This window comes from Phyllostomus hastatus, unplaced genomic scaffold (genome assembly GCF_019186645.2).
Source record: "Phyllostomus hastatus isolate PE091 unplaced genomic scaffold, TTU_PhHast_1.1 phas_contig_40, whole genome shotgun sequence".
NCBI classification, from domain to species: domain Eukaryota; kingdom Metazoa; phylum Chordata; class Mammalia; order Chiroptera; family Phyllostomidae; genus Phyllostomus; species Phyllostomus hastatus.
In genome coordinates this window covers 76624133-76646580 of record NW_025333872.1, presented here as the reverse complement: position 1 = coordinate 76646580, position 22448 = coordinate 76624133, and positions in this window count along the sequence as shown.

Below are 22448 nucleotides of genomic sequence, written 5' to 3'. Positions count from 1 at the left end.
AGGTTATTCTTTCAACCAGTACGTGAGTACCTGCTCTGGGCCAGGCTCTGTCCTGTGTGCTGGGGCTCTAGCAATGAGCAAAGAAGGCAAATCTCTGCCCTTACAGAGCCTGAGAGAATAGGCCAACTTTGTCAGTGAAGCAGTTTATTGAAATGGAAGTCAAGTTCATAGTCTGCAAGGGTAGAAGAAGGCCACCAAAGAGGGTGAGGACGTTTGTCCTAAATAGAGATGGCCCCCAAAAGTTGATGTTCCCCAAAAGACTTCTAGTGGGAGAGTACCCAGAACTGAACCAAGTCCAGTGCTGGTTCAGAGAAGGATCTGCAAAGAGCGGCACAGCTCTGGTGTGCACCCAGCACTGCATGGACCCTGCAAACTCTAGGTCTAGTGTGCAGAGGCCGCTCCTAGAGCTCATTCCACTGGAATGATTACCATGGAAGAGGGGAAGGTAGCACGATATGAGATCAATGTCTTGCATCCAAATTGTTTGGACATGTACTTTTCTCTGCCTTTCACACAAATTCTTAGCAAACAGGGAATTCCGCAACAGTTGGCCTTGCTGCTGCCTTAACCTCTAAGTCAGCTGTATTCCCTCTACCCTGACCTCTTAGTTTGCAGAGGGATTTCCCCAGGGAAAGTTGTCATCTTTTTCCCTTTTATTTCATATTTCTCATATTTCGACCCCACCCCCACCCTCAAGGCCTCTCAGGGTAGAACAGGTGTTTGAAGATCACTTGCTCCTTGTCCTTCATAATCCACTTAAGGAATGGGATCAAAGTGACTCAGCAACTTCTTGCAGAAGGTGGCTTCCTGTCCAAGTCAGTGTGTTAGGTGCTGCTCCCCTAACCAACCCCAAATGCTAAAATCAGCTACAATGGCAGAGAATCGAAAGCCTGCATTTTCCTGGTAAACACTGGTGCTAGTTCTGAGCGGGAGATTATTGCAGATCTCTCCCTCATTCTCATAAGTAACAGTTATGAATTCTTCCTTGAACAAAAAGTGCTTAAATCACATTTTTAGTTGAACACAGTTCTGGCAGGCTGAAAATCGATAATCTGATTATAAATAACTCAGAGGATCCAGTCGTGGATTTCAAAGCTTATTGATTTTTTTAAAGGGTAGGAATTTGGTTTATGGGGTCACATTCAATCATTATATGAGATCTGATTCGCATTGTTTGAGAACTGAAAGGAGCCAGCAGGATCGCAAGCATTGTTACCCAAGTGGGAGGAGACTGGATCAAACAAGTGGGCAGGACGGGGACAAGGCAAGAACAGGGAAGTCAAGAAGGGACAAGGGATCAATAAAAAAGGGCAAATATTTACTAAGCTCTGATGTCAAATGATTCAAGTGATGTCAAGTAGCCTTCGCACAGAAGTAAGTATCTTTTATCTACAGGCGTGGTGCACGTTCTTGCCAGCGTTTGAAACTACATTTGAGCATGATGGTTGCAAAAGAGGGCCAATTCTCTTCACAGCTCTCGGGCTGCAGACCTGCTCACATGTCTTTGGGACTGGGGCAAATTATTGAGCCAAGATCCCCACAAGGTAAAATGGGACTCTAAAACCACAGCTGCCCTGAGGAGTGGGTCAAACACTGTGCTTAGAGAATTTGCCTTCTACCTTGGGAGACACAGCACCTACCCCTGGGACATGACAGGTGGTGAATGAGGGGTAAAGAGGACTTCAGAAGTCCAGAGGCTCTCTGGGGGGTCAGCTGATTGGAGCAGGCTCCATAAAAGGAGATCAAAGAGTCTTATTAACCAATTCTATTTCTAGGGGGTCTCATGGGATTCAAGCCCTGAGGATTAGGTAACAGTAATAGCTAATACTACTAATATATGCTATATGCTAATCATTGTTCTAAGTATTTTATACTCAGTTTATTTAATCTTCAGAACAACCCTGTGATGTCAAAGGTGAAGGAACTAGCACAGAAGGGTGATTTGCTGGTCAGTGGTGGTGAGATTAGAAGCTGAATCATGACAGTCTGACCCCAAAGCCTGTGCGTGTAACCATTCTGCCTGACAGGTGACAGCAGAATATAGAAGCCATTGTTAGTCATTCACTTATTATTTCACCAGACTTTTACTAAGATACCTCCTAGGTGTCATGCTAGGCAGAGAGAGAGAGACAGAGACAGAGAGACGGGGGGCAGGGGGGTGCATATAATGTAGACACCATCTGTTGATGAAGATGAGGAGCAGCTGGAGATATACTTTGCAGTGGGAATATAAATTAGTACAAGCATTTTGGAAAACTGTTTGGCACTATCAACTAACAATGAACATATATATAACTTCATGACCCAGTATTTCCACCCCATGGTTTATGCCTAAAGTAACTTACATATATTCAATAAAAGATTTTCAATAATGTTCATGGTGGCGCTACCCATATTAGCCCCAACATGTGAACAAAATAAAATGTCTACCAACAGTAAAATGAATAAATTAGTGTGATTTTATATAATGGAATACTATACTACAATAAAAATGAGTAATTGCTACATACAACAGCAGGGACTAAATCTCACAAAGAAAAACAGAAACCACACTGTGTGACCTGATTTGTATATAATTTGAAGGCAGGCAAATAAAATGCATCTCCATAGAGGTAAAGCTATGATCACCTTTGCGGGGAGAGGTTAGAAGTAATGGGTAAGAGGACACCCGAGGTGCACGGTCTTCTGGGTGGTGGTAAGTTCCTGATTGGGTCGGAGGGTTTCAGAGAGTGGTTTTGCTCTTTGGTATCTCATCAGGCTACAGACTTGTGGTATGTGCCCTTTTCTGTGTTTGTTATATGTCAATAAAAATGTTTAAAATATGTAGTATGGCAAAAACAGGGTATTACAGAAACACAAAGGAAGGACACTTTACCCTATCTGATGAGTTATTGAGAATGGAGTGGAGAAGAAGGAGGAATCAAAACACCAAGGCACATTTGTGTAGTTTATTTCTTTAGTGTACCTGACCCAGCTCATCGAAGTAGTTGTTACAGCTGCAGTAACAGGACAAAGACCACCCACCAGTTTCTTCCACATTCCCAGGATATAATGAGACAGCTTGCCAATAATCAATCAATGTAGTTGGCAAAGCAAGATGTTACACACCGTAGTCAATCTCTACCCCATCCTGTTAAGAAATTTCTCACTTATCCATCAAAAAGCCCCTAAAGTCCTATGTTTTGAGTCTTGTAACAGGAGCATAATGATGTTAAAATTAAGATGGTATTAATTAGAACTCCATTTCTATTAAGAAAAAAAAACACTCCTCTAAATTAATCCCAATTAAATTATTTAAATTTTTTTCTCATATGACATGAAAATTGTTAACAATCATCAAAACCACCAATTACATTTCTATTGCTTAGACTTTACATGTGGCTTACATGTGCCTGGTCTTCTTTGGGCACTCCATGCTTACTATATAAGAACATGTTTCATTTACATGTTTTCTCTGCTTTCCACATTTTTCTGTGGGGACTTCAGCAACAAGAGTAGGAGTAATCCTTGATGTTTACTTATCACATTGTGTTCAGACAGGTATGTTTGTGTATTTGAAGATCTTGGGAACCATGAGTTCCGATGGGCAGGGTATTTGATTTTCTCTTTTCTGTGTTGCCTGTTCTGTGCTCCACCTAGGTCATCATCGCAGCAGGCGTGATGATGATGTTGATGATAAAACAACAATACACAAGGTACAGACTGTGCGCAAAAAGCATGCATGCAGACAATTACTTCTTGAGTCGACCAAGGGTCATGAGCATAAAGGCATAGTGTCACTTTATACAATTGTCACGCAAATACATGAAACAGGTAAGTGGCTGCCAATCTGTTCAGATACCCAGATGATTTAAACACAATTCTGCTCAATCAGTAGTTAATGTCACTTTAAATAGCCATACTCTTTTTTTAAGGAATAGAGTTGAAATACAATATTGTTTCAGTTTCACACATATATAACACACTGACACTTATATTCCTTAAAGTGTGATCACCACAATACACGTAGCAACCATCTGTCATCATACAGAGTCATTACAGTAATATTGACAGTTTTCTCTATGCTGTACTTTACGTTCCAGTGACTTAATTGGGTTTTTAAAATAACTGTGCAGGTGTGTACCTCTTATACCCCTTCACCTTTTTACACCTGTCCTCCCACCGCTCCTCCCCTCTGGCAATTATCAGTTTCTTCTCTGTATCTGTGAGGCTGTCTCTGTTTTGTTTTATTTGACCATTTCTTTTTGGGTTTTAGATTCCACATATAAGTGAAATCATACAATATTTGTCTTTCTCTGTCTGGCTCATTTCACTTAGCAATATACCCTCTAGGTCCATCCATGTTGTCCCAAATGATAAGATTTAATTATTTTTTTAAAAGATTTTATTCATTTATTTTTTTTTAGAGAGGAAAGGGAGGGAGAAAGAGAGAGAGAGAGAGAGAAACATCAATGTGCGGTTGTTGGGGGGTATGGCCTGCAACCCAGGCATGTACCCTGGCTGGGAATCGAACCTGTGACACTTTGGATCACAGCTCGCGCTCAATCCACTGAACTATGCCAGCCAGGGCCAGATTTAATTATTTTTATGGCTGAGTAATATTTTATTGTGTGTATATGTATGTGTGTGTGTACATATACCAACTTCTTACCCACTCATTTCATTTATTGCTGGACACCTAGGTTGCTTCCCTATCTTGGCTATTGTGAATAATGCTTCAGTAAACATAAGAGTGCATATATCTTTTTAAATTAGCATTTGTTTCCTTCAAATAAATGCCCAGAAGTGAAATTGCTGAAATGTATAGTAATTCTATTTTAATTTTGGGGGGAACCTCCATACTCTTTCCCATAGGATCTGTACCAATTTACAGCCCCACCAACAGTGCACAAGGGCCCCCTGTTCTTCACAGCCTCACCAATACTTACTTGTTGTCTTTATGATAATAGCCCTTCTGAATGGTGTGAGGTGATATTCACAAATAATATTTCCAATAAGGTGTTAATATCCAAAAGATATAAAGAACTCATAAAACTCAATAAGAAAAAAAATCCAATTTAAAAATGGGCAGAAAACCTGAATAACATTTCCCCAAAGAAGACATACAAATGGCTAAAAGACTTATAAAAAGATGCTCAACCTCACTGATCATCAGGGAAATGCAAATCAAAACCACAATGAGGTATCTTCTCCCATTCAGTAGGTTGTCTTTTTGTTTTGCTGATGGTTTCCTTGGCTATGCAAAAGCTTTTTAGTTTTATATAGTCCCATTTGTTTATTTTTTTGTTTTTGTTGTCCTTGCCTGAGGAGATATTCCAGAAAAATATTGCTAAGTGCAATGTCAAAGTATTTACTGCCTATGTTTTCTTATAGGAGTTTTATGGCTTCAAGTTTTATATTTAAGTCTTTAATCTATTTTTAGCTTTTTTGTATATGGCATAAAACAGTAGTTCACCTTTATATTTTTGCAAGTGTCTGTCCAATGTTTCCAACACCATTTATTGAAGAGATTGTCTTCTTCCAATCACCTATTCCTGCCTCCTTTGTTGTAGATTAATTGACCATATAAGCCTGTGTTGATTTCTGCCTTTTACACTCTGTTCCATTAATTATGCATCTGTTTTTGTACCAGTAATGTAGTGTTTTGTTTACTATATCTTTGTAGCATAATTGAAATCAGGAAGTATGATACCTCTAGCTTTGTTTTTCTTTCTCAAGATTGCTTTGGCTATTTGAAGACTTTTGTGGTTTCATATAAATTTTAGGATTATTTGTTCTAGTTCTGTGAAAAAAAATGTCATTGCTACTTTGATAGAGATTGCATTGAATCTGTACATCACTTTAGAAAGTATGGATATTTTAATGATATTAAATCTTTCAACCTATGAGCATGATATATTCTTCCATTTGTTTGTGTCATCTTATTCAATGTCTTTTATTAAGGTCTTATAGTTTTCAGAATACAGGTCTTTTGTCTCCATGGTTAAATATATCCAGGTATTCTATATGTTATGAAATTATAAAAGGGACTGCTTTCTTAATTTCTCTTTCTGATAATTCATTATTAGTGTACACAGACATCACTGATTTCTATATATTAATTTTGCATTCTGCAACTTTACTGAATTCATTTATTAATCCTAACAGTTTTCTATATAGTCTGTAGGGTTTTCTACATATAATGTCATGTCATCTGCAAATAATGACAGTTTTACCTTCTCCTTTCCAATGTGAATGCTGTTTTTTTCTTATTACTTTGCCTAGGACTACAATACATTGTTGATAAAAGTGGGCATTTTTTCTTGTTCCTTAACTTAAGGGAAAAGTTTTTAGCTTTTCACCATTGAGTGTGATGCTAGCTGTGGTTTTGTTATATATAGTCTGTATTACATTGAAATATATTCCCTCTGTTCCCACTTTGTTGAAAGTTTTTATCATAAACACAAGTTACATATTATCAAATACCTTCTCTGCATCTATTGAGATGATCATATGATTTTTATTCTTTGTTTTGATGTGGTATATTATGCTGATTAATTTGTGGATATTGAACCACCCCTGAATTTCTGGAATAAATCCCACTTGATCATTGTATATAACCCTTTTAATATATTGATGAATTTTGTTTGCTCATTTTTTTTAGAATTTTTGCATCTATGTTCATTGGGTATATTGGTCTGTAATTTTTTTGTAGTGTCTTTGTCTGGTATTGGTGTCAAGGTAATGCTGGCCTCCCAGAATGAGTTTGGAAGCATTCTTTCTTCTTCAATTTTTTGGAATAGTTTGAGAAGAATAGTTTTTAATTCTTCCTTGAATGTTTGATAGAATTCACCTGTGTTCAGGTTTTCTGGGGGAGGTTTTCTGATTCAGTCTTAAAGAAATGTATCTTTCTAGGAATTTATCTATTTTTCTAAGTTATACAATTTGTCAAGTCATAGATTTTTAAATTAGCATTCCAGAGGCCAAAGTCATTGCTGCCCCTGAGTGGAATTAATTTAATTCCAAATGTGTTGCAGTGTTACTGGCAAAGCACAGCACAGATCTATTTGTGTTGGCCATAACTAATTGAATTAAAGTTTATTTAATTAGGTTAATTAAAGTTACGCTGGAGACAATTTGGGGTCCAAATTGAAAATAATGATTATACTTTCCTCTAAAAGATCATAAAATAAGGGACACAGAAATGATCTGATACTTGCAATAAATCACATGCTACCAATAATAATGGATATTTTGAACTATATTTATGGAAAGTATAATTTTTCAAATCAAACATATATTTGACAACTCCTTTAAAATATAACAAATAAAAGACAAAATAATCAGAGGACAGGAAAGAATGTTTTATTTATAAATGGATAACATATTAACGGGAAAATAAACAAATAGGTAAAAACATGACAGAGAAAATAATAACCCACATACACAGCACACATCACGCTACCTAATGTTAACTCCTTTTATCTTACCAGACGGGTAAAACAAATGGGGTAAATTATTTGTATTCCCTTTTACTTATGCTAAAATATAAACTTTGAAAAGTTTCAATGAATAGACAGATGCCTATGGAGTAAGTGGAAGAGTCAGACTGGAACCCACTGATGCTTGCCCTCTACACAGCCTCTGAGCATCAGGGCGCAGTTGCTCAGCGGTGAGCAGAGAAGCCCCCACCAGGAACGGCTAGGTCAGCTCTCCTAGTCTCCCTTCCATGGAGCTTGCCTTTTAGTGAAACAGACTCAAAACTAAAGAGAGAAACCATGGTGACCAGCAAATAACTTTGGAACAGGCAGCTCAAATGTGAATGGTCCATCTTATAGCTCCATTAATATTTCTTACAAACCTCCTAAAAGGTAGTTTCTTATGTGTAATGGTGTCTAAGGTCTGTGTTTAAGGAATTGTTATACAGACTTTACATTCCTCATAAAGCCGGTGTGAGAATCAAATGAAAGAAACTTTAACTTATAAGAAATCACTGTCCCAACTTTCATTGTCTTTAAGTTTGTGATTTAACATCAACCTCAGTCTGCAGTGCCACCCAGTGGTACAATAATGCTGCATATTTGTATATATCTTCTTGTTTTTAGTGGTAAATATTCACCAATGAATTTTATAAGTATAAATCATAACAAACCCATATTTTATGCTTGAATATCTGTCATTGTCATGAGTGCTACCTGTTTGTCTTATAAACCAGCTGTCATTTGACATTGAAGGAGAAGCCGTGGATGCCATTGGAGAGGTCTTTTTCCTTCTTTATTTGCCCGTAAGCTGTGCTTAAAATTGCTAAGTCCACACCTTGTTAGTGCAAGACAGACAATGATGAGCAAAAAGCAATGTGATATCTGCTTTCATGAAGTTTGTAAATTTAGTCAGAGAGATATGCAGTAATTAAATAACCACACAAATGTTACTGAAGAGCTAACATTTGTGGAAAACCTACCTATGTGTTAAGCATTTAAGATACTTATTTTATTTAATCAGATAAGTACCGTTGGCCTGGGTCATGGGGCAGACCCTGAGGCTGGCAAGAATAAGTAACTTATCCATAGAGCTCATGAAGGGCAGAGCTCTATGGATAAGGATTTATGTCAGGTCTTGCTGACCCCAGAGGCTCTCCTATTTCTATCCTTCCCTGTGAGAAGACTGACTGACAGAAACGGAACACACTCCTCTGTGACCCAAATGTATTTCACTCCTCATGATATCCAGTCAACTGGCAGTCACAAACTTTCACTCTCCGTGGTGCCAGGAAATTGCACACGGTTAATATCAATCTCTTTATTTTTGCAGAGGAAGTTAGGGAGGTTAAGATTCTTCTCAGAAATGGCCACAAACGAAACAGGTCTGTTAAATTAAGTGCATGTTGTTTCATAGTCTCGGTTCTAGGGAAATATTCTGGAGCTGATGGTGACCACATTTTTGTAATTTCTCTCTCTGCATCGTGGACTTCTGAGAAGGGCCCCCTGGGCGGTTCCCCTTTGGCTCGTGTTCTCATCATTTAATATGATATGGGAAGAAGGAAAATTGGAAACCAAAGCTAATATGGAGGAGAGGCTGGTGTCACTAGTCCTGGATATTAATTTTCCAGATGACTTTGCAGCTGAGTTGGCACTATTGTGAGACATTGGAAGACTGAAAGTAGGTAATAAGGTTACCTATTAGGTTAGTGGAAGGACTATGCCTGCAGAGAAACACACAGATGGTAAAGTAAGAACAGTGCACAAGCATTTGCACTCACTTGCACACACCAGCTAAACTCTTAACAGCAACCCAGGCTTTTCAACTTTGAGACTCTGGACTTTGCACTGTTGCTGTGCTTGCTCAACCTGCAATGCCTGATTGCATGTGGTCTTTCAAACAAAAATCCCCATGAAATGACTCATAGGAGAAGAGTCCTGCATTTGCCACTCAAAGGCTGGTCAGGGCTAGGCTGAGTGACCAGTGCCCTGCATTCAAGGCTGTGCCCTGGGAAAGACTTCTCACTGTGCTCTGGTATGTGAAGCCATGAGTAAACCCAAGAAGTCCTGTGCTGGGGGTCAAGGCCAGAGTTGGAACCAGACAGACAGAAACCAAACCAGATCATGCATCTCAGGACATTCTCATACTGATCAAGCTCTCTCCTGTCTCAGGGCCTTCCATTTTCTCTTCCTTCTTCCTGAAAGTCTGCCTCACCTACGCTGCCTTTTGAGGAAAACGTGTTCCCTCCACCCTATCTAAAGCAGCTCCCTATAAATTATGTCCCCAATATACTTATTTCCTTTATTACACCACACTCATTTATGTCTTTTCTTAGAATATGAGCTCCCGGGGGTCAAGATTTTCTCTATCTGATCTCTGTTACCCCTAGCATCCATATACCTGGCATATAGTAAATACTCAACAAATGTTTGTTGAATCAGTGAGTGAGTAATTACCTGTATATACCTTTCAGACATTTAAAAAATACTCTTCACTGAAAAAGAAGGGTGATAACAATATCAAAACAAGTAAAAAATATATATAAACAAAAAGGTCAATAGCCTGAAATTAAAACTTAAGACTAAGAAAAGAACTATTGCATAATATATGATAGAATCAGAATTCAAAAAGATTATTGGAGAAAAATCAAATCAAATGAAAGCCAGTAAATAAATAATATAAAATTCCAGATAAAAGTACAAAGACTTAACTTCACAACTATAAAATTGAAAGAGTTGGACTTAGCAGTGCACGTGAAAATTAGACAATTTAATTGATTGCAATCCCAATATGAGTCAAGGGGAAACAAGCCTTCCGAAAATCAAATGTGTTCTTAGGCTGATTAACAGAAAGGCTGTGTCCAAACGAAAAGCAGTTCCATCTTATTACTGATGAGGCAATATCAGGAGGACAATTTCAAGAAAAGATCAGGAGGATATTTCAAGAAATGCCTTTGGATTAAAATGAGTGGGATGGGAAAGTACTAAACCCAGATTCTATAAGCAAAAACTGTGAGTGCTGAGCTGGGAAAAGAGGAGTCTATTTAGCCTGAGAGGGAAGTGATGGAAAGCATGATAGCTGCCCACAAATATTTCATGCGAAGCAGGGATTACCCTTATCTTGCTGTGCTGTGTGAAGACAGAGCGGGAACTGGGTCAGAAGCAAAGGGAGGCCCACTTTGAAGCAACCTAGTGAAATCCTGATGGCTGGAGTGACCATATTGTGGCTCCAGGTGTCAGTCGGGGTTCTCCGAAGAAGCAGAAGCATATATATGCATATATGCATATATATGTATATGCATATATATATGGAAAAAATTACATATATATATATATATATATATATGGTCCAGCAGAAATAATGCCTGCTTGAGTGTGATTGGTAGGGTAATAATGATTGGTAGCATAATAATATGTGTGTAATAATTTATAGTTTTAATTTGAACATTTCATCTAAAATGTCATATGGTGTACTTGAGTGTGATACTGTCATGTGATAGAATTACATGCTTAGACTTTGTAATAAAAGATTTTGTAATAAAAAGAGGGCATTATTTGTGCTGGACCCTGTATAGTTTGTGTGTGTGTGTGTGTGTGTGTGTGTGTGTGTGGAGAGAGAGAGGGAGAGAGAGAGAATGGGCTCATTGGCCCCATTGATCATGGAGGCTGAGATGTCCCACCGTCTACTATCTGCAAGAGGGACAGCCAGGAAAACCAGCAGTGTAGTTAATTCAGCCTGATCCGAAGGCCTGACAACCAGGAGCACCAGTGTCCAAGGGCAAGAGAAGATGAATGTCCCAGTTCAAGCAAAGACAGCAAATTCAACCTTCCTGGTCTTTTTGCTCTATTCAGGCCTCAGCAGATGGCCTGACACCCACCCACATCGGTGAGGATGATCTTCTTCACTCAGACTACAGATTCAAATGCTAATCCCTCCCGAACACACCATCACAGATACACCCAAAAATAATGTCTGCCGATTTCCTGGGCATCCGTTAGCCCAGTCAAATTGACACATAAAATTAACCATCACACACCTTAACTACTTTTGGGGACAGATTGCACTGGAAATTCTTATATCATGTAGGTACCTGGGCAAATAATCCCCACGTTTTCTTCCAGCTCTACATAGTTGATACTTCCAGTGTTCTCTCAGGGCTGTCGAGAATAAATAAAACCATTTCAAAGCATTTAAAGTTATCTACAAACATAACCTATTATTTTTACCTACATTAAAATTTTATGTCTGAACTTCATTACTTAAATGCAAGTTTTCTTGTAGTTCTTGGAAGTAACTAAGAAAGAGATCAAGAATCTGACTTGACCAGTGGAAAACAGATTCCACTGACGTTTAGTGATCATGATATGAAGGTACCACCTCTCTCACTTACTGAGAGAGCAGCTTCCAGAGGGAACAAGGGGATGCCATTCCGCCAGAGGCCTAATGAAAGCCCTGTTCATTTCAGCCACGGACACCTCACAGCAGACTGCCAGGGAAGTGGGAGTCAAGAATTCTCTGGGAAGCACGCCATAGAGTGCATTTTAAGCTATTATCACATCAACTGTCCGATCGGCCCGGGGCACATCCTGGGAAAAGACATTCCCCCAGCCTGCTTCACTCCGTTCCCCAGCTCCACCCGTATTCACAGGTGAGAGGACGTGTGTCTTGTTTCCCAAGAGTGTAGGTTGTGGGTTAGTAAACTCCGGAATGCATTCTGGGGGGAGCTGAAAATGAAATTCTTCCTTAGAAGTGATCAAGAAAGGAAACAGGATAGGTTCTTAATTATCTGGGGCCAGTTCAAGCAGCCATTGAGGGGCAAGGTCACTTCCGTGCTATCCAGAGCACCCAGGACGTACCTACTACCAGCTCCTATGCAAGAGTTGCTCAGGTTAGGGTTACGCACACCCAGATCACCCAATTTGGACCAAATGAGTCTCTATAGGCGCAGATCTGTGTTGGTACTGAAGTGGTGCTGAGGCTAGCCTCGCGTGGGAAGCAGGCCCTTCCGTTTGCTAGCATGTGAGTAGATGGCAAGTTCATGACATTCTTTCTAGAGGCAGTTCAGGCCAGCCCTTGTGCTTGTCTGAAATTACAGACCAACTACACTGAGTTGCATCCAAAGCTAGGTAGAAAAAAATAAAAGGAACTGTGAGTGACCCGTAGCTGGTGGGAATCAACTTCCAAATCCCGCAGCTGACATTCCAGAAGCAAACTCCCAGGAATCTAAGGTAATTGTTTAGGGTTGCGGAGACAGAGGACTAGCAGGTCCTGGACGTGGGACAGGTTCCAGACACACTGAAAAGACTGGCTGTTGTCCCTCAAGCTCAGCATTTCTGTGGCCTAATTGTAGCTGCATTATTCCTGCTTCACACTGATGCCTCTGGCTTTTGGCTTTTTCTCTTATGTTTTTCCTTGGAGCCCATCAGGGAATCTGGCATCCTAGTTGTGTCTAATTTTTGCCAACTCCTTAACTTCGTGTCCTTTAAATCAGTCTTATTTTAAGCCATTTGACTAAATGGATATTGTATTTTCTTTGAAGTCAAAGCTTTTAACTTTATTGTGCCTATATGGCCAGTTGCTTTATTTTGCTTTCCCCCAACTCCAAAAGTAAGTAAACATTTGATTTTGAACTTTCTATGGCTGAGTAATAAAAATGTAAGCAGCATAGGAAACTGTATTATCTCCATTGCATTTGGCACAAATATTGAGATCAAATAACCAGTAAGAATATTATGAGTTTAACTTTTTCAAAGGAAGCCCATTCCTGGTCCATTATCCCAGTGAGTAATGCAGAGACATTTTCTAAGTTGCTTTTTATCCCGGAGTTTTAAGTGCTATGTAAATGTGGCATTGGGTTACATTTGTTAGTGCTATTATCATTCCTGTTTTATAAATGGAAAAAATGAGAGGTTAAATGTCCTATTACTGAAGTGCAAACACTCTCTCAAGCCAGGGTTTGAGGTCATTGCCGTTGGCTCCCACCTCCATTTTACCCACAAGGGCACACCCCTGTTCCTTGCTGCACATGAACGTTTCCTGCTCTAGCAGAACTCGCAGAGGGCCAGCGGGTGGGAGCTCCCGGGAACTATGACTAGGTCTCAGCGTTCATTTTTCAGAACCACAAGTCCACTCCCTAGTCTCAAACGGGCAGTCAGAGGGACAAAGGACACAGGGGAGAGAAAGCATTTCTGAGAAAACTAAGCATACATACTTCCAAAGGCCATCCAATGCAACGACCCCAGGCACAAAATCTTTACTAGCCCAGGAGCAGCAGCAGAAACAACTCACGAAAAAATTGTCATCATTTAGCTAAAGCTTGAGCGTATTTTCCTGCCCCCTCCCCATCCCAGTATCCCTTCCCATCTGTTGGTATTTGGTTAGAAAATAAAGACAACTTTTATTTTTAGTCCCTGTAAAACACAGAACTGGAAATAGGCGGGAGAAAGAAGCAAACACATGAATAACATTATCTCCCAGAGTAAAATACATCAAATTTTCTCTCCAATTTAATATTTTGGATTGAAATATTTTGTCCCTTCTCATTAGAATGCTGATAAAAAATTAATCATATGCTTAAAATGTTTATATCTATAGCACAGAAATACCGTAATGATTTTTATTACCAATCTTTAATTGTATAAATAATATAAAAATATATTCTTAAAAATTAGGATTATAGCCCTGGCTAGTGTAGCTCAGTGGATTGAGCACAGGCCTGTGAACAAAAGGGTTGTTGGTTTAATTCCCAGTCAGGGAACATGCCTGGGTTGCAGGCCAGGTCCCCAGTAGGGGGCACCTGAGAGGCAACCACACATTGATGCTTCTCTACCTCTCTCCCTCCCTTCCTTTCTCTCTAAAAAATAAATAAATAAAATCTTTTTTAAAAATTAGGATTATAAGCAAAGTTACATAGCTCTTGATTAATGGTTTTAACCTAGTTTCTTACCGCAAAAGGTAACAGATGGTTGACAATTTTTGTGTGTATTCTTCCAGATATTTTTCTAAGCATTACATACATTTATGTAGAACCACAAAAATATATAGCATTATTTAGCATATTTTTCACATAAAGATAGTGTGTGTACCAATACACACTATCCTTCACAACACAACATGACAGTTACTCTTTTGAATTCCAGTATAAAAAAATATGATAGGAATGTGTCAAGGTGTACCTAACCTTTGATTTATAGATATTTCCGTTATTACATTTTTCTCTGGCACAAACATTATTGCGATGGAAATTCTTGTGCATGGTGTTCCTCTTTCTCTATGCTGAAGCTTAGAAGGAGATTTGCTAAATCATAAGGTGCAAATATTTGAAATTTTAATAGATAATGCTAATAGTACTTATTGAGAAACTACCATCTACCAGGTACTATTGTAAGTGCTTTACATTTACAAGGTCAGTTAGGAGAGTATCAGTCTTAACCCTTTTTACAGAGGAGGAGACAGAGACATGGCCAGGGTGGGTAACTGGCCCAGGAAGTGCTAGAGCCAGGACTGGTTCCCTGGGCATCTTCTTCTAGGTTCCGGGCTTGTGCTTATCCAAGACACTCAACTTCTTGACCTTTATTTATTTTTTCCAGCTTGTGTTTTGCTACTTATAAAGTAGAAATCTACTTCCATGATTAGATTTACCAATCTTATTAAACCGAATTTGATTGGGTTTACTGATCTTATGAAATTGTATGTGGAGATTTTGTGTTGTCATTCAGGTTGAGAAGTTAGCTTTCTCATCAAAGCCGGGCACACTCTGGCCTTGGTGAAGTAGGTCTCATAGCCTGGCCAAGGAAAGGAAAGAGAAGCTGTGCCATTGCCACCAGTGCAATATAGCATGGGGTAAGGAGACAAAAAGACTTCGGGTTAGGAAGTTTGCAGAGAAGAGAACTCAAGGCAAACCACATGAGCCAGTCTGTCCTCACAGAAAAGTTTGGTCCAAGTCTTCAAAACCAGGCACTTGACCTATAATATCTGATCAAACCTATTTTGATCAAGTCTTCCTGTATATCCTCTGGGTGGTCCTTGAAAAACTAAAAGCCAGAAGAATCCTCTTTGTATTGCCATTGTGTGTATCATTCTACTTCATATTAATGTTTCTGAAATAATCTCAAACTTAGAGAAAAGTTGCAAGTTCAGTACCAATAATTTTTTTCCTGCATTACTTCAGAATCAGTTACTGACTTGTTACCTCATCACCCCCAAATATTTTGAGATATATTACCTACAAAAAAGCTATTCTGCTACATAACCACAGTCAACTATCAAAATTAAGAAATTACCATTGATAACAATACTATCATCTAACCCTTGGACCTCAATTAAATTTTGCCATTTGTTCCAACATCCTTTACAGCAAAAGGATTCAGTTCAGAATCATGTTGGTCATTTTGTTGTCACATCTCTTTAGTATCCTTCAATCTGGAATAGTTCCTCACACTTTCCTTAATTTCTTTGACCTTGACATATTCAATTTCAGGCCAGTAGTTTTGTAGAATGTCCCTTTATGTCCGTTTATTTGATATTTTATCATGACAGCACTCAGATTACACATCTTTGGAAGGAATATCACAGAACCTATGTGTTCTCATTGCATTCTATTAGTTGATACTATTTTCATTGTCCCATTCCTAATAATGCTAACTTTGATCGCTTGTTACAGGGGTCTATTAGGCTTTTCTACTGCAAAATTACTTTTTATTTCCTATCATTGATAATATCAGTTGCCCTCTCACTCCTCACAGAGATGCTATTCATTAGCTCCATTCTGTATATGCCGTGTTCCCCTGGTGTAAACACATCTGAACTCTTTGGAGTGATACAGGCATCTCAGAGGACGGCTGTGGCCAGCAGCTCCTCATTCCCAACATAATGTCCTCATGGTCTTCTGGTGGCAAAGAAGAAGGAGGAGGGGGAGGAGGAGAAGGAAGAGGAGGAGAAGAAATGCTAGTCAGAAATATCACGTGGCTTGAATTGTTGCCATAACTATGAAAAGAAATTAGAATGGAATTGTTATTGCTGGTTTCCACTAACTGAATGTTCCACTGGAGGATTTGGCACTAATCTGAGTTATGCCGATGATCGCTTCTGAACCCTCAGGTTAATAGCACTCTTGGCCAGATTCAGATGCAAAAAGTAGAGTTAACATTTTTTCTTTTTCCATAGTGGAGATATTTTTTCCTGCAGGGGAACAGTAAATAGAGAAGAATCACAAATATGTTAAAATAACTAGCTGATAAGTTTTTTGCATAACAAGTGCTTGGAGGGAGAACGATGCAAATGAGAATAACTGAAACGTGCACGAGCTGCGAACACATTGAATGTGAACGTGACCAAGGTGTATAGCTCTTTGGTGGATTGGCTCAAGGAGGCCAGTAGATAAACTTGAGTAATTTGGTTTGGGAGAACTGAAAAGCACTGGGCAGGAAAAGACCTTTCACTGAATATACTTTGGGGACACTTATTTAACCACCAATCACTTTTTGTGGAAGCCCTGAGCAAAGATGTCTATTCCTGTGTGCAGAGGGGGAATCAGAAAGAGTGGAAAGAAGAGAGACTTAATTAGGCCAGGAGAGAGTAAGGAAATGCCTCCATGGGATGAGAAAAATGCCTGCCCCTCAGGGGACCCTGAGGGTAATTTTGTGCCACTATGTGAGGACAGTCACAGGGCCTTTGAGCTAAAATTATTAGTCTTACTTTAAATTAGCCTCTTCACCTCAAAGGGAGTTTGATGTAAATTCAATTCTTCCAGTGCTTCCTGAGTACCTGCTCCCCAAGGGATCCATTAAGAGACCATTTATATTCCCAGGGCTTCTTTCTGGCCAGTGCATTTTCATGATCTCTTCTTGACTTGCAGCTCCTGCAAACTTCTCTTCATTTGCTTTGACAAGATTTTAGTATCTCTCCAGTAACAAACTGGGATACAAGTTCCCCATGTGATGATATGTATTCTAAGAGAATTTATCTGCTTGATTTTGGGGTCTATATAATTCATGTAAATCCTCTTCAGTTTCCCTGTTAGGCTGTCACTGCTGTTCTGGCAGCAAAGAAAGGATGCAGCCTCTGTCTGCAGAAGAGGACAGTGGAAGGCTGAGGTGGAAAATTCTGCTACCAAGACGGTTCCTAAAATGATATTTTCATCATTTTGAAAAGCTCTGTACCTAGTAAGTCTGGGTACTTTATACATTGTAAGTCCTTATAAAGACTTTTTATTTACTGAGAAATCCTACCTTTGAATTGAAATCCTACCTGTTAAGTCATTACAGCCAGTCTTTCCATGTCATGTACAAGGCTGTTCCCAAAAGTCTAAAATCTTTATAGGAATCTTGATCTCATCTTACCTTTAGACACCATGATAGAGCTCCAGCATATTATAAATGTTCTTCAATTTTCTTTTCATTCATAAGTCAATGCATATCTCATCATAGCTGTTGGCATGACAAATAATTTACATCTTTGTTCGAAAGGTATGGTTTATAAGACCCATCTTTTTTTATAAACCAGTCTTTCCACTTTCATATTTTTATTTTTTAATTAATTTATAAAATAATAAGATCTGATACAATAAAATAACTAGAGATTTAATCCACCCTGCTGTGCTTACTCCAGGAGTACAGATCTACCTGTTGGCTGACAAGCAGTGACCCCATGCAAAAGCTCAAAATGTTTGCTCCTTAGCTGAGTCTACAACAGTCTAAAAGCAACACTGCCACATGTAGATTGGGAAAGAGTTGGATGTTGCCAGAAAAAGGTGTCGGGACAGTCCTCCAGCTGGGACAAGAAAAAGAACACATATTTCTACATTGCCTTTTATGACCCTTCTACAGTGATGATATTTCCAACTCACAAAAACCATAAGAGATATTATTTTTTCCACTTTTAGATGAGAAAACTTATGTCCAGTGAAGTTAAAGAACTTCCCCAAGTTCATCTAACTAATAAATGCATGACTAACCAGAATTGAGACTCAGAAATGTTTCAGTTGAAAAATTGTGCTCCTCTGAAGCAGAAACAAAGTACTCAAAGAAGCTCTTCCTCCTTAAATGGCACAACTATCACAAAATCTACTGCTAAGCTTCTAGCTGTTGCTGTTGTTGTCATTATTGTTAATTTTGCTATTATTTGGTAACTACACTGAGGAACTTGGGGTAGACCAGTTGCTCTGTCTTTCTACACACACACACACACACACACACACACACACACACACACACACACCTGGCAGCTATAAACACAAATGTAAGTTATTGGAAGATGCAGAAGACATATCAAAGATTAGTCAGTCATCTAAGGCTTCATAATATTCCTTTCACTAGGTTTATTGGCTTAAATTATGATTTCCTTTAATAAACTGTCATATGCTACAGCAATATGAAAGTACATATGAAAGAAAAAGCCAGGGAGAGAAATAAGGTATTTGATATAAAGGGTAATTTTGGGAAACATGTAAATGAAGAAGCAGAAGCTAATCAAGCTCTTTTTATTAATCAATTATTCTTTCTTATGAAAATATTTGGCTGATAAATCATCTTAGCAATGTTTTCTTTAAAAAAAAACAGAAGGCAGTGAGCTAGCTTTATAGCTTAACTGATATGGCCAAACATGGTTCTAATTCTTAACTAACTCAGAGAGATTCTATTTGGCCAATTGTTAAAAATGCGATCACTTTACATGAACACTTAGAGCCAAACTCAATACTCTCAGCTCCCACGTCCTTCATTAGCTATAAATCTAGTCTTTTCTTAGGGTTCACCTCCACAAACATTTTGAAGAGTCCCTGGGTCTTATGTGCATCTGTGAGTCCGTTTTCTTTGCCATCTGTTGGGGAAATGGACAATCCCAATTTACTTTCAAGGTCACACTCCAAAAGACAAGATGCTTATTGTGGGTAATTTCCCATTGTCCTAAGCTTTTTTAAAAAAGATTTTAACTGCACACAGTAAATTGGACAAATCTTAAGTGTACAGATTAGTGAATACATGGATTGATTCTGCAAGATAAGGCACCAAAGATCTCTGTTAAAGTACATAGTTTATCTATGAGAGACAATACACTAAGCTATTACTATAGCACTCCTATAGGGAATTAATCTATCATACTAGGTAATCACTTGAAAAAATGGATAAAAGGATGGATGGATTTGATGAGGCTTAAGACTGGAGAGCTTAGAGTTATAGTGAAGATCCTGGGATGAGCAGGTGTCCACAGGAGTGTTCTTGACTAAGAAAGGAAGCCGGGAAAACAGATGGAGGAGACAGGTGGTGCCCTCATTTGAGTAGGGTTGGTTTCATGAATAAAATAATTGCTTTTAAAAACTGAATACAGCCCATGTTCAATATTTCTTGTTTATTTTTAATAGTTAATTTTTAAGTATACAAGCACCTAATGGTTATATTCTCTGTATAAAAATTCAAACAGTTCTGATGAATTAACAGTGATTCTCAGCTATTCTCTCTACCATAATCCCTTACAGAGAGTACTATTACTAGTAGTAGTTTAATTGTTACTTTTTAAATATATATATATATTTTATTGTTTATGCTATTACAACTGTCCCAGTTTTTTCCCCTTTGCCCCCCACTCTACCTAGCCTCCCCATCTCCCTCAAGTAATCCCCACTCATTGTCCATGTCCTTGGGTCATGCATATAAATTCTTTGGCTAATCTGTTCTCTATGCTTTATATATCATGGCCATTCTGTAACTACCAATTTATATCATACTTCTTAATCCCTCACCTCTTCACCCATCTCCCTGACCCCCTTTCCTATCTGGCAACCATTGAAATGTTTTCTGTATCTATTCTGTTTCTGTTTTGCTTGTGTCTTTATTTTGTCTTTTAGAATCAATTGTTGATAGATATGTATTTATTGCCATTTTATTCATATTTTTGGTCTTCTCCTTAAAGAAGACCATGCTGTGGCTGGTGTAGATAAGTAGATTGAGTGCCAGTCTGCAAACTGAAGACTCCCTGGTTTTATTCTCAGTCAGGGCATATGCCAGGGTTGTGGGCCAGGTCCCCAGTTGGGGGCAAGTAAGAGGCAACCCATGGATATTTCTCTTGCACATCAATGTTTCTCTCCCTCTCTTTCTCCCTCTTTTACCTTCTCTCTAAAAAAAATGTTTTTTTAATTTATAGGAAGGAAGGAAGGAAGGAAGGAAGGAAGGAAGGAAGGAAGGAAGGAAGGAAGGGAGGGAGGGAGGGAGGGAAAGAAATAAAGAAAGAAAGAAGAGAGAGAGAGAGAGAGCGCCTTTAATATTTCATATAATAGTGGCTTGCTGGTGATGAACTCCTTTAGTTTTTTCTTGTGTGGGAAGTTCTTTATTTGTTCTTCAATTCTAAATGATAAGGTTTCTGGATAGAATAATCTTGATTGTAGGTCCTTTCTTTCCATCACTTTCAATATTTCTTGCCAATGCCTTCTAGCTTGCAAAGTTTCTTTTGAGAAATCAGCTGACACTGTTATGGGAACTTCCCGGTAGGTAATTAACTGCTTTTCTCTTGCAGCTTTTAAGATTATTTCTTTGTCTTTAACCTGTGGCATTTTAATTACAATGTGTCTTGGTGTGGGCCTCTTTGGGTTCTTCTTGTTTGGGACTCTCTGTGTTTCCTGGACTTGTATGTCTATTTTCCTCAACAAGTTAGGGAAGTTTCCTATCATTTTTTCAAACAGGTTTCCAAACTCTTGCCCTCTCTCTTCGCCTTATGACACCCCCATGATGCAAATGTTGGTATGCTTGAAGTTGTCCCAGAGGCTTCTTACACTGTCTCCTTTTGGGGGGATTCTTACTCTTCTTTCATTCTGATTGATTGTTTTTGCTTCCTTATATTCCAAATTGCTGATTTAATTCTTGGCATCATTCACTCTACTGTTGATTGCCTATTAATTGTTCTTTATTTCAATTAGTGTATCCTTCATTTCTAACTGGATTTTTTATGCTATCAAGGTCCTTACTAAGTTCCTCAAGCAACCTTATAACCAGTATTTTGAACTCTACATCTAGTAAGTTGCTTGCCTCCGTTTTATTTAGTTCTTTTTCTAGACTTTTATTCTGGTTTTTCATTTTGGCCATGTTTCTTTGTCTCCTCATTTTGGCAGCCTCCCTGTGTTTGTGTTTATGTATTAGGTGGAGTTGCTATGACTCCCAAGCTTGGTAGAGTGACCTAATATAGTAGGTATCCTGTAGCATCCTGTGGCACAACCTCCCCTATTACCCAAGGTCAGTACCCAAGATGTGTCCACTGTATGAGCTGTGTATGTCCTCCTCTTGTAGTTGAGCTTTGATTGCTATTGGGAAACCCAACGTCAGCCACTGACAGTGTTCTGTCCAGGGTCACATGGCATAAGCAACAAAGTAATCTGCAGATGGCTACTACTTGTGCTGGGCTTGGAGTTGCCCAAGCAAGGCCAAGATGTGCAACAAGTCTAGCTGCTGCTAGTATCGGGCCTGCGGCAACTTAGTGAAAAGTATGTGGCTTCCTGAAGCCAAATGCTGCTTGTTTGAGACAATTAAGGAAAATATGAAGCATGGGCCAAGACAAGCCATTTGAATAGAAAAGTCACTGGAAACAGCTTGGGTGGGCCCCAAAATTGGGTGGGACAGGGCCTCAGGGAATCACCAGAGTGGGGAAAACAGTGTGAGCTAGGTTGATGGAGACTCAGATATGGTATCTGCCTCCCAGCTCTATGGCTCTGTGGAGGGAAGGTTCAGAAAAGAAACGATGGCCTCTGCCAGCACTTCTGTCTGGGAGAAAGCTGCCCTTCAGCTCTGATTCTGATGCCAGACAATTCAGTTCCTCCCTTTCACTTTGCTTCCACCACACTGGAGCTCATAGGGAGTGAGTGTGTGTAAGTCTATTCATGGGCACTTTAAGAAAATCACCTACGGAGTCCAGCAGTTCCTATCTTCCACAGACTCAATCCCTACTGGTTTCTACTGCCAGAAGTTATCACTTATCTTCCTAGTACTGGAACCCTGGGCTGGGGGTCC